The sequence below is a fragment of the Lissotriton vulgaris genome, chromosome 1_1, assembly GCF_964263255.1.
Source record: "Lissotriton vulgaris chromosome 1_1, aLisVul1.2, whole genome shotgun sequence".
NCBI classification, from domain to species: Eukaryota; Metazoa; Chordata; class Amphibia; order Caudata; family Salamandridae; genus Lissotriton; species Lissotriton vulgaris.
Genome location: NC_141685.1, coordinates 2,037,966,727 through 2,037,989,248, shown reverse-complemented (window position 1 = coordinate 2,037,989,248; position 22,522 = coordinate 2,037,966,727). Strand labels below are relative to the sequence as shown.

The window sequence follows — 22,522 nt, the reverse complement described above, 5'->3', positions numbered from 1 at the left end:
TAGGACAGGGGACGATTCGTAATTATGCATTTAATGTGGGGCTCGAAGAATAAATAGCGAGGCGCCCTCCTTTTTTTTCTTCGAGGCATAAAATCAAAGTGAAACCCTTTTTTAAGAGTTCATTTCCGTACTCCTACATTTTTTTTCCATTGGCTGCTGAGCCACGTTTTCATCATGGCACTCTCTCAGCCATACACTTCGAAGTCTCGCTGTGTTTCTTGTACATGTTATTTCCGTTTATTCACAGCCACAAAGACACCCACGAGTCACTAGCAACCCGCTGGCGTCGTCAGATGAATAATATTTGTGGAAGGAGGGCTCACCCCACCCAGTGTTAAGATGGCTTGTTCTCCGGGAGCTGCCCAAACCAGCCAGCATTCTCCACACACACAGCCTCTCTGTTGTGTGGAGGTGCGGTATCCCGGGGAGTTTTTCTCCACCACAGTTATAGGGTGTGAGTGAAGGGAACTGCAGAGCCGAGTAGAGACAAATCATTACCCCACGGTCAGTGGCACGGAGGGAACGCGTCTCTGAACTTGCTAGGATTGGGGGATTAAGATGGTGGGGTCGTTTATACTGGAGTTAACTTGAGTTTTAAAGAGGAGTGTAGGGTCATAAGACGTACGACAAATAATGTCGTACGTCATTTTTAGCAATTGCAAACAGCGAATAGGGCCATTTGCAACCACTAAAACACCCTGGAGCGTATATCAACCCTATTTTGCGAGTTGGTAACCCGTTGCAGACTCGCAAAATAGGGTTTGTGAGTCGTTACTTGGTAGGGGTGTGCCAACGGTGTCCCTTCCTAATAGCGAGTCGTAGGAGGATGTATGATTGTTTTGCAGCCGGAATGCAGTCACAAAGCAATCGTAATTTACTGCCTACTTCAAGTAGGTGGTAAGCCAGTCACAAACAGGATAGGGTCCTCCGGCGACCTCTTTCCCTTTGTGATTGACAGCAAAACAGTTTGTGCAGGCAGTAGTCCTGCCGACCACTGCCTAGCCTTAAAAAATGAAACCGAAAGGTTTCATTTTTCTTTTTTAAATGCAGCCCATTTACCTTTTAGGAAATCAGGCTGCGTTTAAGAATAAAAGCTGCTTTATTGAAAAAGCAGTCACAGGCATGGTGGTCAAATTGAAAGGGTCGTACATGTGGCTCTTAGTCTTTTCCTGGCCACCACAGTTTCTATTTTATAATGTGTAGCGCATACCTCTGTTGGCATATATCGAAGTGACAAATAAGAGTTTTTAAAAATGCATTGATAGAGATAAAATTCATTGGCAATGCAGTGTTTTGAAGTGTAATTTGGTAAAAAGAAAATCTGCCAAACTTCTGCCTGATCACTTCCTCCACCGTTTCCATGCTTAAGTTCGCAGAGCCGAGAACCCTTCGAGTAAAAACGGTAGATTTGCTCTCTAGCAGTAGCACCATATTTGCAAACAGCTATGAAGAGGTTGCAGACTGCTTTTTCCACCGTTTGAAGTAAATGTAGGGGTTATCTTATGTTTTAAAATGCTATAGGAAGTACTAGAACTGTTGTCAGAGTTTGAATGGTGCAGTGTGTGAGCCAGACCAAGACAATGTTTGCAAAGAAGCCCTTTATTGCGGAGTGATGGAGAGTAAGGGGAGAACAAGTGTAACACCATCCGAACGACTATTCACCACCTGGGTGTTGTGTTCATCACGAAAATGAGACCCCCCCTCTACCCCCCGAGATAAAAGCGAATTTTTCACGTATACATCTTATTAGAAAGTCAACTGTTTGATATATGAATAGTGTATCATTTACAAATCTCAAAACATGAGCAAACTAGCCCAGCCGTGATAGATATTAAGCTGAAATAGAACCTCAACCATCCAAATAGGCGTTCACAGGGCGAACAAGCTTGAAAACTTTTCAGATCTCCCAAGAAGTGTAGTTGGAAAGTGGAAGGAGAGTAAATAGAGAAAAACAGTCAAAACAAAAAACTCACTCCGGAAACTCCACCTCACCTGCGGAGCATTCCCTCCAAGGTTTGCATTGCAAAGAGTATTTAGAGCCTCACTCTGCTGGGTCAACAACCAACCGATTAGCCAACAAGAACATTTCTGCCTCTAACAACTAAAAGAAGAGGTGTCGGTTCATGAAAATGTGTTTAATCATGTGATATGCACAATAAAATGATCAAATAGTTAATGCCATCAACATAATAGTAATAATGATTGCTACATAAAAAGATCAAGTAGAACCATCTTTGTATGAATTGTAACTAAAGAGCAGACTCAGAACATTTAGGCAAACTTCATACAGACGCTCATTGTGAAAAGTGAACACTTACTTGGTGCCAGTGGTAGAAAGTCTAGTTTATAATGTGATCAAATAGTGCATAGCGGTGACAAAAATTGGCAAATTCAATGTGTAAAAGATTGAGTGCATATAGCTAAGATCCTGCACTGCCTTGTATGTTGACGACGTTTCAACACAGACATAACAGAATGGGTTATCATTAAGACAATACAAAAAAGAGTAGTCTGAGAACCTGAAGTGCCTAAATAACTTTAATTACAAGTAGAAACAATTAATCAAGGCCGAAGAATTGCGGTAGAGACCATCAATCAAAGAAGTAAATGGGAAGAGATCTAAGCCAAAACTGTGGAAATACAGGCTATAACACTACTGCATTGGACCAGGTCCTGAAAGATATAAAACTTTACTATAATTAAAAAAATAATTCTGGAAGTAAAAATCTGAACAGAGCAGAACTGAACCCTCCTAGGTGCGCAGGTGTAAGGTTCGGACCACACAGGACCGAATCCTCCTGGGCGCACACTGTCAGAGTCCAGCACTGTGCTGACATTGAATGCGTGTTGATTTGGATACACGGCCATTGTGGTGAAAATGAAGCTCCGATAACGCCAACAAGACTACATGCACAAAAAGAGGACAGTGTAACGCCAAAACAACAAAAAAAGAAGGGCGTGAAAGTGGGGAGCACCCTTTGAAGGAAGAGGGAACTACTTCCAAGACGGAGCCACACATCTTCAGCTTGTCTAAGAAAGAAAAAGGAAACAAGATGTGAAGATATGGAGTATACACCAACCAGAGAAAAAAACACTACAAGAGTGAGTTACGTTGATGAACATAAGATTACACCGTGGTCCAGCCCTGATGATAATCCCCTGAGTTAGAGGGGGATTGGAAACGCGTCGGTTTTTCCATATCTGTCTACGAGGGACTCATATTGATTGGGACTCTAGAGAGGGTGTAAACACGCAAAATATACCCTGAGAGAGAACCACATTATTTCCCCGTAGCGAGTCTGCCATTGCGCTTTGTAAATTCACAAGTGTAAATAGTCCTAGCGTAGGCAGGCAGTTTACAGTATTGACTGGTGTAATGATAAGATTCACAAAAAAGAATTTATGCAGTGATTTGATTTTAATGCTTTTTTTTGTTATTTGTTTTTGTACATATGTCTTGTTATGAGTTCAAAAAATATGCAGTGCAGAATGAAATGTGTAATCCTTTAATGCACCAAGTATGAATTATTGTTGTTTAAAGGTGATTTGAATAATGTACAATTGCTAAAGTAGGATGCAATGACTAAATGCATTGTATTTCCAATCTGCAGATTAAATTAGCAGGATATCGATTCGGTGGCCAGATAATTTCTATTTGATGACAATGAAATGAAGACTCATGGAAAAATTAGCCCAGCATAGAACCTAAAGTACTGGGTGATCCATAGATACTGTAAGCCTTCCATTTGTTACTTCTTACTGGATGACCATTAACTCTTTCTTCTTGGCCAGTGTTTGTGAGCTCAAGGCCAGAAACAGCAACAACCGAATATCCCCAGTTCGCCACTTTCTTTTGTTCAGAAGCTCTTAGGATTCTGTCAGGTGATTCAGTTATTTCAACCACTATTGTGTCCCAGAATGCATCTTGGGCTAACTCCAATTGCCTGAGAACTAAAAAGCTATCTACACAACAACTTGGGCCTCATCGTGTATATCTAACAGCTCCCCCCAAACTTTTAAAATCCGGCTTGTGACAGCCTTAGTGGCCACCTCCACAGGTATTCTAAGGATCCATGCGTCGGGGTCCCATTCAGACAATCAATTGTGTCCTCCCATTTAGTGTCACCAAGGGCATCACACCTCTGCATTCAACTAGCTTCAACTCATTAAGCCGAACCTCTATTCCCGGCTCCTTTCCTTCAATGAGCTGCATCTTTTTCTCATTCCCCTCTACTTTGTGTCGCATGCTCTAGAACCGGCCAAACAGCCGCTCAAATTTGTTTCCATGTTATTTGGTAGTTCCTTTATGGTGCCCATCTCCCTTTTAAGGCCACTGTGCAGCATAGCAATAGATTTCAGCAAGGTCTTCTCACACAGTTAGGGTGGGCTCTTCCGGTAGCAGGCATTAGGTATTTCCTTATTGGATTTTGATGGTGATCCGTGCGGGACGAAAAAACTCTTTTATCCTTTGTTAAATTAAATGATGGTCAGCATCCCCACGGGGCAAAACAGCATCTCTCAAGTGTCAAAACTCTGCCTCAGCAGTAGGCGTCTCAGGTCAAGCATTGACACAGCTTATAATTAGTGGGCAACTACAATTATGCCAGTCACCATGGGATGTTCATGGGGAGAAATCCACGCATCTTTACAGTGGGCTGAGTTTAAGGCCGTGTGATCCAACTGTAGTGAGTAGCTTCACTCTCCTGGTTGACCTCTCGGCTCACCGCCCCCTCCCCCTCCCCGGAGAGGAAAGCTCTAGCGGCGTCATAGGCGCACAGACACTACTACTCCAGGGCAACTCTCCCCGGGTCTCTGGGCTACAGTGTATCTAAAGCCACTCCGCTAATCCGCATCAGAGAGCCAGTGCCAAATGGAAGCACCATCACCATTAGATCCTCTGGAAGAACTGTTTTTTAATGAATGGTGTGCATTGGATTACTTTTAGTATGGAATAATTAGATGTGCTTGCAAGGTTTGCAACCCTTCTTTTCGAATACGCCATTGGTGGCTACTGATCAGCAATGGCCCATGAAGGTAAGAGCGGTGGGCCCATGTTGAGGGCGGATTCGACAGACAACCATGAGTGAAAATTAAATAAATAGTAAATATTCCATCGGCGTCGTCTGTCGAAATCCCCCACCCCCTCCACTGCTCTTAACTGCATGGGCCGCTGCTGCTACTGATTACTATATCAGTCCTCTTATTTTTGTAAAGCCCTTTATTGGGTGCAAGTCATTTGTGAAGTGACTCCTCCATGCTGTAATGCCTGGTTACAGGGGGCACATAAGTGTGTTTAAATAGGTGTGAGCATACACTACTCATGAGCGTTGCAAGAGGTTTCGGTGGAATTGAGGGATCCGGCTGGTGGAAGTGAGGTTCAGGGTTAAGAATTAACTAGGGAGTAGATAACTAGTACTAGATAGTCATATGTTCATTTCACACTCTGTCTTCAATATTTACTTGGCTTTATTATTGTTATCTCCTACTTGATATTTCATGTTCTGTGCTTTTTTGTTTTGTCCACGAGGTATATTTAAATTTATTTTCAATAAGAGCTATGCAATTGGGAATTTAGAGCAGGAGATCACTGTTTTTCAAACAGGGCCGAACGACTTATGCAGCATGGGAGGGCCACATTATGCAACTGGGTTGACAAAATTATGTGGCACGAAAAGGCAAATTATGCGGTGTAATGTGGCACACTTTGTAATTGGATTATTTTATTATTTTGTCATTCTTACACTTGTTATCATGGTGTGGGCAAAGGTTGCACCTCTTTAGTAGCAGTTCAACACTCAAATTTAGGAATAAGCAACAGTAAGGACACCAGTTAGCCTTTTTCAAAGGGCCTTCAACAGCGGCATAAATATATGTTGCTACGTTTTTAGAAACTTTTGGACTGTTTAAGCTAGAAACAAGTTTGTTTATGTGGCAAATGCATAATTATGCACAAAAAAAGGCAGCTGCACAATCGTGATATTTTAATATTTTGTAAAGCGTGTGAATGCCAGTCGGAGTCTTGGCGCTAGTGTGAAGTATTAACCTTAAGGAAGAAGGTCGCAGAAGAAGTGATTAAGCAGTGGGGGGGGGGCAGGTTTTCAGTTCTTTTCTGAATTTTAGGAGGTTTGACTGTGCTCCCGGGTGGTCAATCATCGCATTCCACCATCTGCATGTGGAATAGGCGAAACTTTTCCTCCCCAATATGCCTTTTTTATTCTGGGGATTATTACCGGTCTTGCCACGCTAGACCGCATGGCACGTGTAGGTATATACCATTTGAAGATGTTCTGAAAGAAGAGAGGACCCTCCTTTTGCAGGTCCTTGTGAGGCTTTAAACTTGATTCACTCTCTGATTGGTAACCAATGTAGATTATTAATGGTTAGAGAAATCAGGGCCAATTTCTGGAGATTTATCAATACACGGGCTGCTGCATTTTGAAGGGTCTGCAGTTTATTTTGTAGGCTAACTTGTGAAGCTACATATAAGGCATTGCAGCAGTCTAGTTTTAAAGGGACCAAAGCAATTATAACTGTTTTCCTCAACTCCATAGTAAGACAGGGGAGAATTTCCTTTAGGATTTTCAAAGTAAGTAAACAAGAAGAAGTCATCTGCTTAATGTGGGCAGTGAATGCTAACTTGGTCGTTAAAAATAACCCTTAACTTCCTTGATTTTTGGACGGGAGATGGGAGCGCCACCAGTTAGGGGGACCACCAGGTGGTATTCAAGAAAGAGGTGTTGTTGCCAAAAAGTAATACTTCAGTCTTTTCAGAATTCAGTTTCAAACAATTCTTCTACATCCAGTCAATGATATTACATATGTTATGATATGCAGATATTGAATGGTTCGGATATTTGTTCTGCTTTAGAAGTGACTGATTCTTCTATTCGAGTGTTGTCAGCATAAGAGAATACTGAAAAGCCACATGATCGGATGAGTTTAATCAGTGAGGTAACATACCCATGAAAACAGGTTGGACATGGCGAGGTTCCCTGAGGGACCCTCGAAGGAAGTGTAAAAGGGTCTGATGTAAAGTCCTCCAGAGTGACCACCTACTCTCTGTTGGACAAAAAGGAGCTGATCCGTTTTAATGCCAGACCCTTGATGCAGATATTTTCAAGACAGTCGACTAAAAGAGAGTGGTCAACCGAATTGAATGTGGCCAAAATGTCAAGCAGAATCAAGGTCGCCTTACCACCCTGGTCTACAATAGCTCTAATTTCTTCTGTCGGAGTCACTAAGGCGAACGCTGTACAGTGATTAGATCTAAACCAGTGTTGCAATGGATCAAGAAGGTTGGTGGTTCAAGAAAGGTAAAAATCTCTTGGTTCACAGCCTTTTCTAGGATCTTAGCTGGTAGGGCGAGGCAAGAGATCAGCCTATAATTCTTTACCTCAAGGGGATCCAATGCGGGCATCTCTGAAGGACATCTTCCTGGTGCAGACAATGTTCTCTTCCCTTTTCTGTACTGTGGAACATTCATTCCAAACAAAATCATCCATCCTTTGCGAAGAATAGAAATTAAGCTGATTAGGATATAAAGGGAACAATTTTAGTGAATGAGCAAAGTTATTGTTTTGGAGCAGTTTAAGTATGTGGCAAGATACCTGGGACGACATTACAGAAAGTGCCCCAGGTGCATTGGGCATTTGCATTTGCTTTGTGCACCCTGGGGCACTTTGGTATTAGAGAAGGGACGGCAGACGCTTGTGCGGCCTCTTCTGTGATACTGATAGGGCTGGTGCACATGTATCACCAGCGCTATCTCAAGAGGCCATTCCCTTATTAGCATAGGGGTGTGGCCTCATTTAACTGGGGGTATCTCTTTAACTCTGCACCCGTGCCGTATTACGGACGTGAATGCAAAGACAAAGAAGCTGTCAGGAGGTGAACTGTTAGTGCACCCCGATGACAGCCCTCTGGAGGGGGAAAAGGGGGACCGGTGGATCCCTCCTAACATCCTCATGCAGGCAGATACAGTCACTCACTGCACTTGCCTGCAAAGGTATCTCTAATCCCTCTTTAAGGTGCAGGTGGGTTTCCGCCAGCCGTTTCTTATTTCACTTGAATGCGCCCCCAGGGAATCATGAGTTTGCAACTGCCACAGGGGAAGCACATTCACTGTAATAGAGTGCACTTTCCCTGTTTGTGCATGGCGCACCTATTTAAAGGTGTGCAGTGATGCAAACAGTAAAAGTGCACTTTGCGTGTAATAGGGTCCCTGATGTACAAAAAAAATGTTGTGGGCATGGAGGAACCGCATTTAAAAGGAACAGGTGACCATAAAGTTGCTGGACCTTTTGTTAATATTAATACAAGGGGATTTAGGATTAAGGATTTAGGATTAATTCAGGGGCAGATCCTCCGCTATGGCTTTCAAGCAGTGCACTGCAAACAAAACATAAAATGATAATAACTTTGCGTTATTATAATTTAATGTTTCCTGTTGCTTTGCAGGAGGGTGTGTGGGTGGGGCTGCTCTGCTCTTGGAGCAAGGAAGAGGGGTTTGCCCACTCCTAAGTGTGCAAAGACTGTGTGTTTGGCTGTCTCGGGCCGCCCCAACCAGTCATGCACACTCTCTCCGTTCTCCATGCAGACTGCATTTGAACCTGCTTGGAGAACAAGCGCAAGCCCCCATTCCCTGGTTGAGCGCCGAACCAGGGTGCTCAAAACCAATCACAACATTGCACGGCAGCATTGGGATTGGTCAGGGGAGCCTTTTCTGTGCTTTCTGTGCCTCGGAGAGCAGGAGCAGAGATGTGGGACTGGTGCAGTAAGGTGTTTCTTTTTCTTTTCTTTATTTTCACCATGCCCCCCTAACAAACCCAAGAGCGCTGCACAAGCCCTGCCACCCGCAAACCATGATGGCTGCCACTGGATTTATTTAATACTGGTGCCTGGTGAGTAGCAAATACAGAACTGATGTACAAAAAAAAGCATCGTATGTCATAAGCTGTTTGTATGTTTTTAAAATGTAGAATGAAAGTCAAATAGCGTTATCTCTGTCAAATTGTGAGACCTTATGTTAAGTTGCAGTTTAAAAATTGTCAATACAGTAAACTAAAGTGGTCTCTTAGAATATCCGCCAGCGCTTCAAAGCTAAAGAGCAAACACTGACAATATCCGACCACCAGTTACTTTAAGTCTGTAAACCTCATAACAGATCAATACCACTAACGTTTCACTGTTCAAAGAAAGCAAAATACATCTGAACAAAAGCCGCTGCACACATCTCTATATCTTGGGTATTAATCATTTTCAGGAATCAAAAACTCGTCTCTTTCTGCTTTTTTTTCTCTTAACACAAAGTTCACAGCAGCTTCGAGTGGGATTGCTGGGAAGTCAAGATCACTAGTGTTATATTTTTGGAGAAGTTTACACCCAGCTGTGGATTGGAGTCATCATTCAGACGGCCTTCCGAGTCTTGTGGGTACACAAATGCCTTGGATTCAGAGAAGATATTTCCAGAGGATGACTTTTGAATTGTCCCCAGTGTGAGGGCATCCATAACTAACCCTGCCGAAACTCCCTCAATCCTTAAGAGGGGCTTGAGTCGTAAAAAGGCTGCAGTAAAACCAGTCGCACAGTGTTGCTTGCAACCGTGCCAGGCCCCGCAACACTACCTATTCTCCTTACAAATGAAGGGGAGCGGCATTGCTGCTCATCGCGCATATGAAAATTCCCTTTTGGCAATAATATGTTTGTGGAATTTCATGAAAAACAAAATATTGCACAATGTGCTTCAATCATGCGCCAAATGTTGTTCTCAAGGTAAACCGAGATGGGATGGACAGGGAAAACCAAACAGATTTCGAACTGGATCAAAGTCCTTGGAGTGAAAGAAATCGGACGACCGACCAGTACAAGCTTACAAAAAAATGGATTTTATTCATGAGCAGGGCAGTGTTGTGCCACTGGTAGCTCATTACGTGCAGTAACAAACACCAAAAGCCTTCTGATTTATTTCACTTAGAGCCGAAACAGCTGGCTGTAGTCAGAACAACAGCCCATAAATATGTGCAGGTCGCCTCGCCCGAGAGCCACAAAAGGTGAGGCTGTCACATGCGGTCAATTTGCAGGTCTACAAGTAGCAAATCTTGTGCATTAGAAAAGACATGCGGCGGGCATACCCAAGGTACTCAACGTGTTTAGGAGCAGGTCACTTCTTTCCAGCAAGAGATGGAGAACATTGAATGACATAACCCTTTCATACAGGCCATTTCCTTACAACAGGATCCGCGAAAACTTAGCGCATGCCATAGGAAGCTATGGAGCCTTATCGCCAAACTGCAACGCTTCCACCCGCTCCGCGGCTTCCCCTCACTGTTCTAGCTTCTTTGTCTCAGAGAGAACAGCTCTCCTAAGAGTAGCCACACTGAGCCCCTTTTCCTCGCGTCCCATATTTGTGTAGCTGTTAGACATTTTACCAGCCAGCCTCTCACAACAAAGGGCTACTGTCACTGCGCCAGCCCCAGACATGGTGGAAAGCGGCCCACAGGAAAAGGCCTGGCTCCACTGCTAGGCCCCGGCGAGTACAGTCACTACATTCACTCAAATTGGCAACAGGTCTCGGTGTTCCTGGCTTTGAGCTGTGAACAAGGGTCGGGATTGAATAACCAATTATACAACCGCTGACTGAGTTTATCCAAGGTTTGCAAACTGCTATAATAGCCCAGTATTCAATCTAACTGTTTTATCCCCTTCCAGATATAGTGTCATATCTCCCCTTGTGCTCTATCTTCATGTCACTTTATTACGTGCCACCATTAGGGGGGTTAATACAATGTCACGCTCAGTGCCTAAATGCTGTCATTCAGTGTCTTTCTCCTGCCACTGCATGCGCACGCCCCCTTGGACTGCATTTATGGAGTAGGAGAATGGGGGAAAAAAAGAATCCGCGCGCCAACAGCAACCCTACCACGCATTTCCTTTAAACAAACAGCCACCCGCGACTACACTTTGTTAGTCTTTGCAGCAAGCAAATACTTGACATCAATGGCATCGAGCTCAAAATAAGATCCACGCTCATTGATAGCAGCGGAGCACTTTGCAACTGTTTGTAAAAAATAAAAAAAATACAGTATTGGAGAGGGCAGGGCGCCATCTTAAATCAATCAAGTCCGCAGGAGTGGTTGCAACAATTGCTGCCTGGCAGCAGGATATTGTCTGAAAGAGAGGTTGCACTGTGATGCTGCTTCCTACTACCGTCCGCGAGGGCTAGCGTGTGCTTAGAGCGCAAAGGCGGTTAGCGCCATCCATTTTCAGGCTTGCTGCTAATTGTCTTCCATTTTCTATCTAGAGCCGCAATAGTTTAGCGAAATGTCTTCCAGTTGGATCCAATGTCAAAGAGTTGACCATCATCGACTAAAGCCAATATTTCTATTAGAAACGTTGCTCAAAACTTTGTTAGAGTGGGTTACATGGTTAAGATAGTTTGTAATTTTTTGAAACAGTTGTCTTGGAGGTTACTTTAGTAACTTATTTTCTTTTCTTTTCGTAATCAGGTACCAAGAGCCACTAGAAGGTCTTCTGTTTTATGTTTAACAGGTGAGTGTGAGAAAAGCAACTGGCAATTCGCACACTAGGTCCATGTACAGAGCGCCATTGATGATGCATTCCCCATGTGACTGTAGGCCCACAAGGCCGGCTTGTGCCCCACAATGCTCAATTGTTGTGCTCTCTCATTCCATGTCCTAGCAGTTCCTAGGGAGTCATGCTTGCTCCAAAGCCAGTCAAGGAGCCGGCAATGATTAATAGCTCTCGAGGCAAATGGAAGCAGTGGTTTAAAAGTTGCACTGCAAAAGATGGTGTTCCAAAAACAACTTGTGACTCGGGGTGATTGGCAACGTTACTTGGACGATTAGTAGTTCCTCCGCGCGTAGGAAGAACTATAGCGTAAAGTAATAGACTCGTGCGCTGTGCCCCATATTTATATCTAATTTTTTGGTACCTGCAACTACTAAAATACATTTAAGTAACTTAAATTGTTAGTTTTCAGCAGCTGCCATGACTCCCCATAGATAATTTATATATGACGGCCAACAAATGGTATGAAACTAGCATGCAAGTGTTGCACACAGTAACCTAGAAAGCATTCTACATAAGTACAGGGTAAAGAAGTCTACAGGGAATGAGAAATGCCTGGCATTCCAGCTGCTAAGTGCCAAGAGACACTGTTGAACCCTTCCACCGAACACGACTAGGCGTTTCTCTCTTGCACACCTCAACAAAGCCCTTTATTATTCGAGTAACTCTACAAATACAGGTCTATGAGGTGAGAAAGAACTGGGTTTCAGCAAAATGTTTTTTCACTGAAGTGACTTTTCAAGAAGCAAGTTGTATGATTACCACCCATAGGAAAGTGATATCTGGCCCATATTTGTCTAATCGATTCACTTTAACAATAACTTGAATTGAGTGCGTCTGCTGAAAAAATTCGAAATCTTACTCTAGGTTAGGAATAATAGGTGTGTGTAATGCCTCCTGTCGGGCACATTGTGGCCCTGTTAGCAAAGAAGAGGTGGATGAATGCCACCGCTGACAAATGCATTGGACTGGAGGTCAGGAGTGTGAACGGCGGCAAAGCAGACTCGGGCCTCCATCCTTACCAGGTCACGAAATGGAGTATGATAAATTGCGTAATAGTCGACTCACATCTGTTCTCTACAGTGCTTAAAAACAGATGAAGTGTGGTGTGAAGCTAGCCAGGGTACCGGGCAATATCTGCGGAGTGGTAAAGTGTGGCATTACTCCAATTATAAACCGGATTCAGGAGTATTTTCCCATTTGCGCCCAAAATGGGATTGGCGCAGGTCTCAGAATGAAGCCTTTAGTTAGGTAGTCTGGCGAGCTGGATTCAGGCGAAGCAAACTTTGAGGCTCTGCAGAAAACCCATCCCTATTGTATCCAACCCGCCATGCTTCTCCCTAGCCAGCGCAGAAGCCGAGCTCTTACTATACACCTGCACTGGCAGTCAGCAGCACACCTCACGCAGGAGTCAGTGACACCTGCCTGTGAGTCCCTTACCCCATACAGAGAAGGTAAGCTGGGGAGCCAGGGCTGGAATATGAAACAGTAAATCCACCCAGTCAATTGGTCATTTGTAAGACCCCCGCCATGGCTCCTTCTGAATGGCATTAGTTTCCGCTAACAACTCGGCGTGGGCAGTTCTAACCACACCCATTCACGCAAGCGTTGAGCTGAACATGGCCACTGGCCCTGGGAGGATTGCTGGCACCACTGCCATAGTTGCTTCATGGGCACAGTGCTTTGACTGATTTTATCTCGGGTGTCTTTGTCGATGTGCATTGTTTATGTAGACGATGCACAGATAGAACGGAGTCCTTGCTACTGAACTGTACTGCTCCCACAGTGGAGTTATGCACTTAATATACTTCTATATGAATAGTGCAGCCACAGGGCTGCTTTAAGGCTGAGCATTGAAGACAGGAGGGGCGCCACGAGCTAGTCGAAGTGGATAATACATTTCACCCAATACTCATTCTTCGCCATGTTGACTCTTGTATACTCTTGTTCTCTATGGCCTCTGCTTTATGTAGCTTTGCATGGATTCTGTTCTCCGATCTTAGTGTCTTTGAAAGTTGTCTCTTATCTACATTTAATTTCAGCTGTGTCCTGTGTGTTTCACCCGCCTATTGCCTCTTCCTTTTTCAGTCACCTACCATGCATTTCTCTTTCAGTTGTAACCTAGCCTTTACCTTGCCACCACAATGTCATTGCCAGGTTCCCTAGTGTTGGAAGCAACATCTTGATACAGGGGGCCAGATACATCAAAGGGTTTTGCCTGTGCTGTGTCTATGGGATGTTTTCGTACATAAGGCCCTTAGTGTTTCCGCTTGTCCCTGGTGACTCCGTTTCCCTCAATTGCGCCCTTCCCTCCCTACTCCACAGCACCCATCAACCCTAAGTGCACCCACATTCATTCACCAATTCTACAGGTCTCTTTCAAGCTACATCTCTTCTTGAACTGTGGTTCCCGCTCCCGGGAGCTTCCAGTGTGCCAGTTCCCATTTCAGTCCCAACCCTCCTAGCTCGATCATGAGGTGAACTTTTAAATCTGAGAGGGAATGCACTTTAAGAATGTTCAGAACATCTCTTACCGCTTGAGGCGAAACACAATGATGAGGCACCGAAGTAGGCATTAGTCACCGAAGATGTGCCAATTTTACTATACATTGCAGCCATGTAGTCTCCTCCAAAATGGGGAATAGGTTAATGAATGCTACCCAGGAGAGGAACTCAGAGCTACCTTATCTAATGATCATAAAGCTTTCAGTTAGACAAAGAAATGTTTTGGTGTTCACGGAGCATGGTGGCCAGCATAAGAGTTACCACTGTATATATTTGTAAGTCATTGTCAAGGCCTGGATTGGATTTTTAACTCAACAAAGGAAGGCGTATTGTCTTAAATAGGCCTAAATTAAAATTTTAAATCCAGACTGGCAGACCACATTTTCAAAGGGTTAAAGACCTGTTGGAGACACTGTAGAGGAAAGATGTATGTACGTGAACAGTGTGAATCAGAAACACCAGAATGTATCTGCCCTGTTTATTCAATTCTTTAATGGATCTTGCCTATGCTTTGAGACAGGATTCCAAATGGGGGCTTGAAGAGGCCAGAACAAAGACAAGGAGTGTAGAAGCAGATCAGTTTGTGTTGATAGGGAGGGATGGTATTCATTACAGAGTAAGGGGTACAGTTGCAGGGATTTGGGATTGTGGTGGTGCATAAGAATACTGTGACGAATGTGTAGCGGGAAAAATGCACCGGTGGTGTATGAAGGGGAAATGCAAAATGGATTGACCTTGGACTCATGGATTTCACGTCGGCACTCCCTTTATTCAGCCTTGGTAAGCCACATTAGCTGTTAAGTTATGCTAAGTTAGGTTATGCTATGTCATATTTATCAACATGTAATGTTGATTTGGGTTTCCCTAAAGGTGTACTGGCGGCACTAGAGAATGTAACTATCAACACTGCAAACAGCGAGCTAAGTCTATTAAATTAGGAGGAAAGTAAAAATTTTACATTAATAAAATATTTTTCAGGAGGGCTATGCTCTAATATTTTCTTTGGCTCTCGGGTGGGTTGAACACTGCGTAGCCTGTATGAAGTGCAGGCTATCCAGCACTAGGCTTCAATGGATTTGCATTGATGCGAGTGCTGATTGTGTTACCTTACTCTAAAGGAATGCCTGCCTTCATTTTCCTACTTTTTGAACCTACACTCTTGCAACTTATCGCATTGAACAAACATTGGCTCTTTGTTAGAAATAGGGTCTCTACTTGGCAGTGGTTTGCACCCTATCCAAGTAGGGACTCTCACTCTATTCAGGGTAAGGGGATTTCACAGCTAAGCTAAACCATGCTCACCCCCTAGGTAGTTTTGCAGGAGCAGTCGGGCTTATCTCAGTGGCAATGTGTAAAGCGTTTGTACATACACACAGAGTAGGACAGTGAAAACACTACAAAAAGGACACCACACCAGTTCAAAATAATAGCCAATATTTATCTGAATAAAACAAGACCAAAACAACAAAAACTTAACATACCCAAGTCAAAATATCACTGTTGCAAATATCACTTAGAGATATAGCTCTAAGAAGACAAATAGCTCCGACCGAGGCTATCTCGACTCCGTAACAGGTATTATGGAGTCACATGGACCCCCAATAATGGTACCTTGTAAACAATGAAAACCCAGTAAAGTGGCAGTATCTCTTGACAGCAATCCACCTCTTCTTCCTGGCAGAATGTCCTCAGTCCAGCAGTGTTTTGATTTTGGGGTTTCAGGGGTCCAATAATGATACCCCTTCCTGCATTTGAAGAAGGCAAACTTCAAAAGAAAGTCTTTGTAGAATGAATGAATGAATGAATTACACATTTGTTACGCGCACAGCTACCCGTAGGCATCCCGGCGCCCTTTGCTCATTCATTCACAGAGTTAGGCAAACAGGTGAGTTTTAACTAGCCTCCTGAATTTTTGATGATTGGGTTCCAATCTAATGGAGTCAGGAAGACTATTCCATAGTTTGGTTGCCTGTAGCGAAAAGCGTCTCCCGCCTGTACGTGTTCTTTTTGTTTTAGGGACCACTAACAGATTCTTATTTTTAGATCTGAGGGTCCGTTGAGGGCAATAGGGGGAGAACATGGCTTGAATTAGTACGGGGCCAGTCTTATAGAAGGCTTTATGTACCGTGGTCAAGGACTTAACTCCACTCTCCTTTGCACTGGGAGCCAGTGTAACTGGCGCAAACCAGCTCTGGCAGAGGTCCGTTGTGGGATGTCCAGTAACAGACGTGTAGTGCACAAGACCCTGCCTTTCCCTGATCTGGCTCCAGACACACAGCAGGGGGTGGAGACAGCTTTGTGTGAGGACAGGCACAGCCCTATTCAGGTGTCAGTGACAACTCCTCCCACCATTCGAGCTCAGGAAGACCCATCAGACCGGTGATGGCCTATCAGGATATGCAAGGCACACCTTAGCTCCCTTTGTGTGACTGTCTAGAGTGAATGCACACGAGCCCAACGGTCACCCAACCCAGATGTGGATTATACAGACAGTCAGCAGCATAGAGTGGTTAAGCAAGAAAATACCCACTTTAAAAAAGTGGCATTTTCAAACATGCAAATTAAAGCCAACTTCACCAAAAGATGTATTCTTAAATTGTGAGTTCAGAGTTCCCAAACTCCAAATCTCTATCTGCACCCAATTGTACTTACAAGATATAATTAAAGGCAATCCCCAAGTTACTCTATAGAAGAGATAGGTCTTGCAATAGTGAAAAATGGCCCTATTAGGACATGTGAAGCACACCAGTTCATGGCCTACCTTTTAAATACAATGCACTCTGCCCATGGGCCTACCTTAAGGGTGACTTACATGTAGAAAAAGGAAAGGTTTGGGCCTGGTAAGTGGGTGCACTTGCCGAGCCAAAATAGAAGTTTAAAACTGAACACACAGACACTGTAGTGGCAGATCTGAGACATGTTTGCAGAGTTCATGTGGGTGGCAAAATCAGTGCTGCAGGCTTACTAGCAGCATTTGATCTACAGGCCCTGGTCACACTTGGTTCACTATACTAGGGACTTACTGGTAAATCAAATATGCCAATCGTGGATAAAAAAATAGCCAATACAATTTTCACAGGGTGCACCTGCACTTGCACTTTAGCACTGGTCAGCAGTGATAAAGTGCCAAAAGTCCTAAAACCAGCCACAACGAAATGCAGCACACTGTCAAAAACAGAAGGTCATAAGCAAAAAGACAGGAAATCATGCCAGGTCTAACACCCTTCATGGGTTGGAATGTAATGCAAGAACTCCTCTTTTGGATCTGTGTGAATCACACGAGTGGTGACGATCATCTGGGGCTACTTAATGCAAAAAAGTAGAGCAAACTTGCTGTGGAGGCACTGGCTGCACACTAATTATAAATGCCTCAATTTGAGAAAGATATCATAATAATGACCCAACATACCTTCAAATGATGGATAATTATAAAGCCATTTTGACTACATCAGAGACCTTTAACTGGATAAGTCTTTCAAAGCAGAACCATAGTTGAATGATAATTTTACTGTCAATGTACTCAACACAGTGCCATCCAGTTACAAATGTGTCCTTCAACCTCATTGGTCAAGGAGTGGAGGAAGTATTATGATCACACACAAAGATTAATTGGATGTAAAATACCCATTACTAATATCGCCTATTGTATAACTGAATCTGGTTTTTTATTCTGTAATGTATTTATTAATGCTTGCCTCTTTTTTACTGTTAAATGTAATTTTTTTTTTTAATGATGTATTGTGATTCCTGGACCATTTTTTATGTGTGTCTTGTACTTTTATGGTTTTGAAAAGTGAACCGAATAAAGTATTTCTTGACTTGACTTGATGATCACACACAAAAAGTTTCTCACAGACGGAGAATATGCATAAGGAGAAAAAAAACCAGCGAGCCGCTTTAAAACACCTTCATCTTTACTCCTATATTCACTTACTCTTTTCTGCTTCTGTATAGACCAACGACAGAATGCCCTTTCAACTGGATAATGCAGACACATATTATCCTAAACCATTGACCATGTTAGGGGATTTTTACAGGAAAGACTGTCCTAATTTACTAGTTTCCAAAAATCTGGCCAATTTAAAGCAAAGTTTCCGGAGTCCCAATGGTATAATGGTTTGATATATTGACACAGTTTGGCAGAAAAAAATTGTTAGTGCTACACCAAGTCTACTAGCACAGTTGGGTAATGTCGTCGTTAATTTCAAACTTTTTATAAATGGTATTGCCTACGCGCTGCGATCATCAAAGAAAAGCAGTATAAAGTGTGAATGAAGTCAGATCACCAGAGGCAGTCAGAATTGTTCAAGAGGTGTATAGAGGATTGTCTGAGCTGTGTGGGGTCCATTGGCAGCCTATGACATGATATGTAGAGTATGGCTGGAAAGGGAGAAGGAAGAATGTCCTCAAATGATCAGCAGCAAAAATGAAAGAGTTTAGTGCCGAAATGATGACAAGTTGACATCGAGAGCAAATATTTCTCTAAGACATCTTAATGTGGATTTCCGAAATCTGACTTCAGAGGCTGATTTAAGTCCTGTGTGGTAGTCTGGTCCACTCAATGGGTCATAGGAGGCACAAACACATTCAGTTGGGAAAGTTCACTTTACTCCAATAATCTGCCCTCAGTGTTTTTTATGAAGAATTCGTACTGGTTATACTCCAATTATGACCTATCCAGAGGAGGGTTGGTAAAGGCAGGCTTCTCCTATTGTTCCTGGACCACATATATACACATCACAGAGGTTACAATCGACTTCTCACCAGGCGGTGCAGAGAATGTGGTCCAAAGTAATGAAAGGCCAGGATGTGGCCAGAAATGTGCATGAGCTCAGTCATTAACTCAAACATTATAGATCAAACCAGGCCGATGCACTGAAACCTCCTGAGGCAACCCAGGCCACACTGAAGGTCTGTCTGCAGTACGGGGAAGCATTTCCAGTTACCCCTCCCGGCATGGGTCAGCCAAGCAGCTTCCAGTGCCCAGCTGGCCGGGTTTATTTTATTGTATGCGATAAGGGGTTGTTGCAAGCCACCTTCTCATGCAGCCGACTGCTTTGGGATAGCTGCACAAAAGAGCGAGAATGGTTCCTAGTCCAGGACAGACTACCAGACACTCAGTCAACAGTTGTGCATAATAAACTAATTGAATCCCTGATCCAGGGATACTCACAACAAGATGGTACAGTGAGGGAAAACAGAAGAATTAGAAAATATCCAGGGTGGTGGACCGGGTCGTCTAACGGGTAGTGGTAGACATTATTCCTGAACAGAGACTTTACATGACACTTTGCAAGAACATGTACCTGGTCTCAATGAGTTGCCAAGTTAACAAACGCGCTCAGGATACAACTGGTTAGAATCCTCTTTTGATAGAAACCTTTATGAGTTCCAATAACATTTAATCAATGACACTCATTCTAAATCAATAAACTTAATTCCAGCTGCTTTTAGTTACACCTTCTGAGGACAGACCGACTAAAAATCTGTTTAATAAATGAATGGGAAATAAGACCAACTTGATCTCCTGTCATTTAACGTTTTTTCTATTAACAGACTTCTGAGGCAGACCTCTTTACTTTTTAACAGGTAGATTTTCTAAACATTATTTACTGAAACACAATTTTGGGAATAGAACAAGGTGAACACGAGCTTGAAAACCTAAGGCAGGAAAAAATGAAGGCAGGTTGTTTGTTGATTTTTGAACTGCTCGGAAGTACCTCTCAGTTGGTGTGTTCACACCTCGCTCCTGTCTGCCTTAAATTTCACAGTGCATACCATTATTAACACTGGATCAAGCATTTTTGCTGAAAAACTGCTTTCGGTCCTTCCTCGCTAATGAAGACTACAGGCTCAACACATCTATTCACTGTTCTCCTTGAAGCTTCTTTATTTGCTAAATTATCCAAGACCAATGTTGGCAGGTTGAAAAGGCTAGTCTCTCACCAATCACGCTGAGATCATTTCCTCGTGATGCAGCAATAGACAGAAATTCACGAGCTTCATTAGTCATTTTGTTTCAAACAAAACTAGGATTCCTATCTTCACCTATTGGCAATCTTCGCACTGCGGAGAAGTGCTGACTTGTCAGTCATTCAGCATCTATTTATACCAGCCTCCCCAGCTGCAGCTGCACAGTGCCCGCCTTGTGTTGTAAGATTTGGTTTCTAACATATAAAATTCACTGAACTGCCTCCAAAATGTCCTTGCGTGATGGCGGGGCACCTTGTTTGCATGGGATTTATGATCATTTCTCTGTTGCCTGTTTTTCCCTCTGGTAGTCTGGAAATCCTAAAATCTTGCCATAACACAACTTCCATCAAAGTCCGGTGCCACACATGCTCTTTAGCACGTTAGGATCAAATCTATGCTTAGATTCATTTCCGTACTTGCTATAATGTGACACACACACGACCCACCAATACCACCACCTCCCCTAGCCCCTGACCACCAGCTGGGCTTAAGAAAAGACACAACAAGAATGTTTTTAAGTTTCAAAATTTCAGTGGCTTTTAACATACACATTTACAATATACAAAAGACAATTGTGAAACCTTGTATTCAGTTGTCCCTAATATAATGTCTTTAAAGCATGACGTCTGTTCTCATCACTGCACCATGTGGAGTCCCAGGTGCACCATATTGTCTGCCTGTCCATGGCTTTGCAAAACATGAAGGCTGAGGCCATTAAGGTGTCTACACTCATAACCAGAAACAAAGACTAACTTGAATCGTTTCCTAGGAGCACCAGCAACATTACGAACAGTGGTGAGACAGTTGTGAACCATATCCCGCACATACTGGAAAACAGTCCTTTTCAAGAGGGTGTTTTCAGGTGCTGGGAGCAGATCCTTCTGAGGAAACCGTCTTCTACTTATGGTAGAGATGTGGAACTATGCCCTATTTAAGGATAGCCACATAAGAATAATACATAATGAATTTAAACAGAAATCACTACCTGACGTGCAAAAGAAATTAAGGGTGAAGATACCCACAAGTCCATCCCATGTTCTGCAGCATTACAAGCTTAATTAGTGACAAGTCACATAATTACATTCAGTAAATCTGTTTTTTTGTGAATAAGCAGGGACTATACATTTCACTTCAACATCGTATTGAATTATTTTTTAACTGGAATTATATAGTAATTACTACCCATGACGAGTCACTGCTCGGGACCCAAAGGTAGTATTGTAGATTATTGTTTTGCATTCAAGAAAATCATTCCCTTCATGTGCTCCAGGTTCATTGTGGTACACTAGATTAATAGAAGCTAGGTGTCATCATCAGGGCTATGTGAGTTCATGGAGCTGGTTGGTGGGATGAACAGACAGGCAATAGGAAATGAGGTATTGTTAGGTTGCATCGATATGGTTTCAAAGATGGAGAGGTTGAGGTCTATGAAATGAGGTGTTGGCAGTTTGCAGAATATAATAAAAAAGATTGAGGAAGACCGAGTAGGAAAGGAAGCATGCAGAAGAAGGAGGCAACAAGGAGGTCATTTAAAAGCAAGAAAGAAGAGGGAGCAATTGAGTTTTAAGTCAAGGACAGCTTTCCAGGTAAGGATTTAGAAAATAATGGGAGGAAGCTTTCTGGGATAGCTTGCACCCTGTAGAAAGAAACCATATAAAGAAAACAGCTTGAAAGAGGACATATTGGTAGGCTTTGGACAGTGGAATCACAGCATGACAGATTCAGCTCCAATGAGAGGAGACTGCCATCACACCGTTGAGTTCAAAGGTGGCCATACACCCCCCACCACACGCCCAAGTCGTGTGGACGGAGACCCTATGGCTAGCAGCATGTGACAGCGATCCCATGGGATTTGTTTCCATTCAGTGTTAATGTTGAACATACATTGGATGGCCAATTGTAAACCTACTTTAAAAGCTGGGGCTAAATGGTGTCTACCAAAAAGATAACGTCGTTCATGAGATGTGCAAGAAGGATTCTGCGTCCTTTGTTCATGGATCCTCAGTGAGCCTGCGCCACAATCTGCATGGTTTCGCGAGTCAATGTATTCGAAATCAAACGCACTCTAATATTTTGAGCTAATACCTGAATTGTTGGTCACAAAGCTATGAAATAACAAAAGAACTGATGCCGAGCTATTATCATAGAATCTAATCACTTGATTCAAATATTTACTTATCTACTCTGAACATGATATTCTAGGTCTAGGGTTACCCACGGCCTTTTGATTTAACACTCCTGTGATATGATACAACTTGTGCAACTAATCAAATCATTTTTGGCATTAATGTATGCGGATAACACACAAATTCTGTCCACCATTGACAGGGAGCCTTCCATCAAAACTACTAATTTTACCAACTGCATGACCAAGATTCAACGCAGGATGACCGCTAACCATCTTAAATTAAATGGCAGTAAAACCAAATTCATTTTTCACTTTTGCCAGATATCATTA

The 22,522-nt window shown here is 43.1% G+C and overlaps 1 protein-coding gene across 2 annotated transcripts in view; it reads right to left on the bottom strand.

Moving 5' to 3' along the window:
• Positions 1 to 22,522, bottom strand: part of SOX5 (SRY-box transcription factor 5) — a 441,228-nt gene that overhangs the window by 241,024 nt on the left and 177,682 nt on the right. The window lies entirely within an intron of this gene.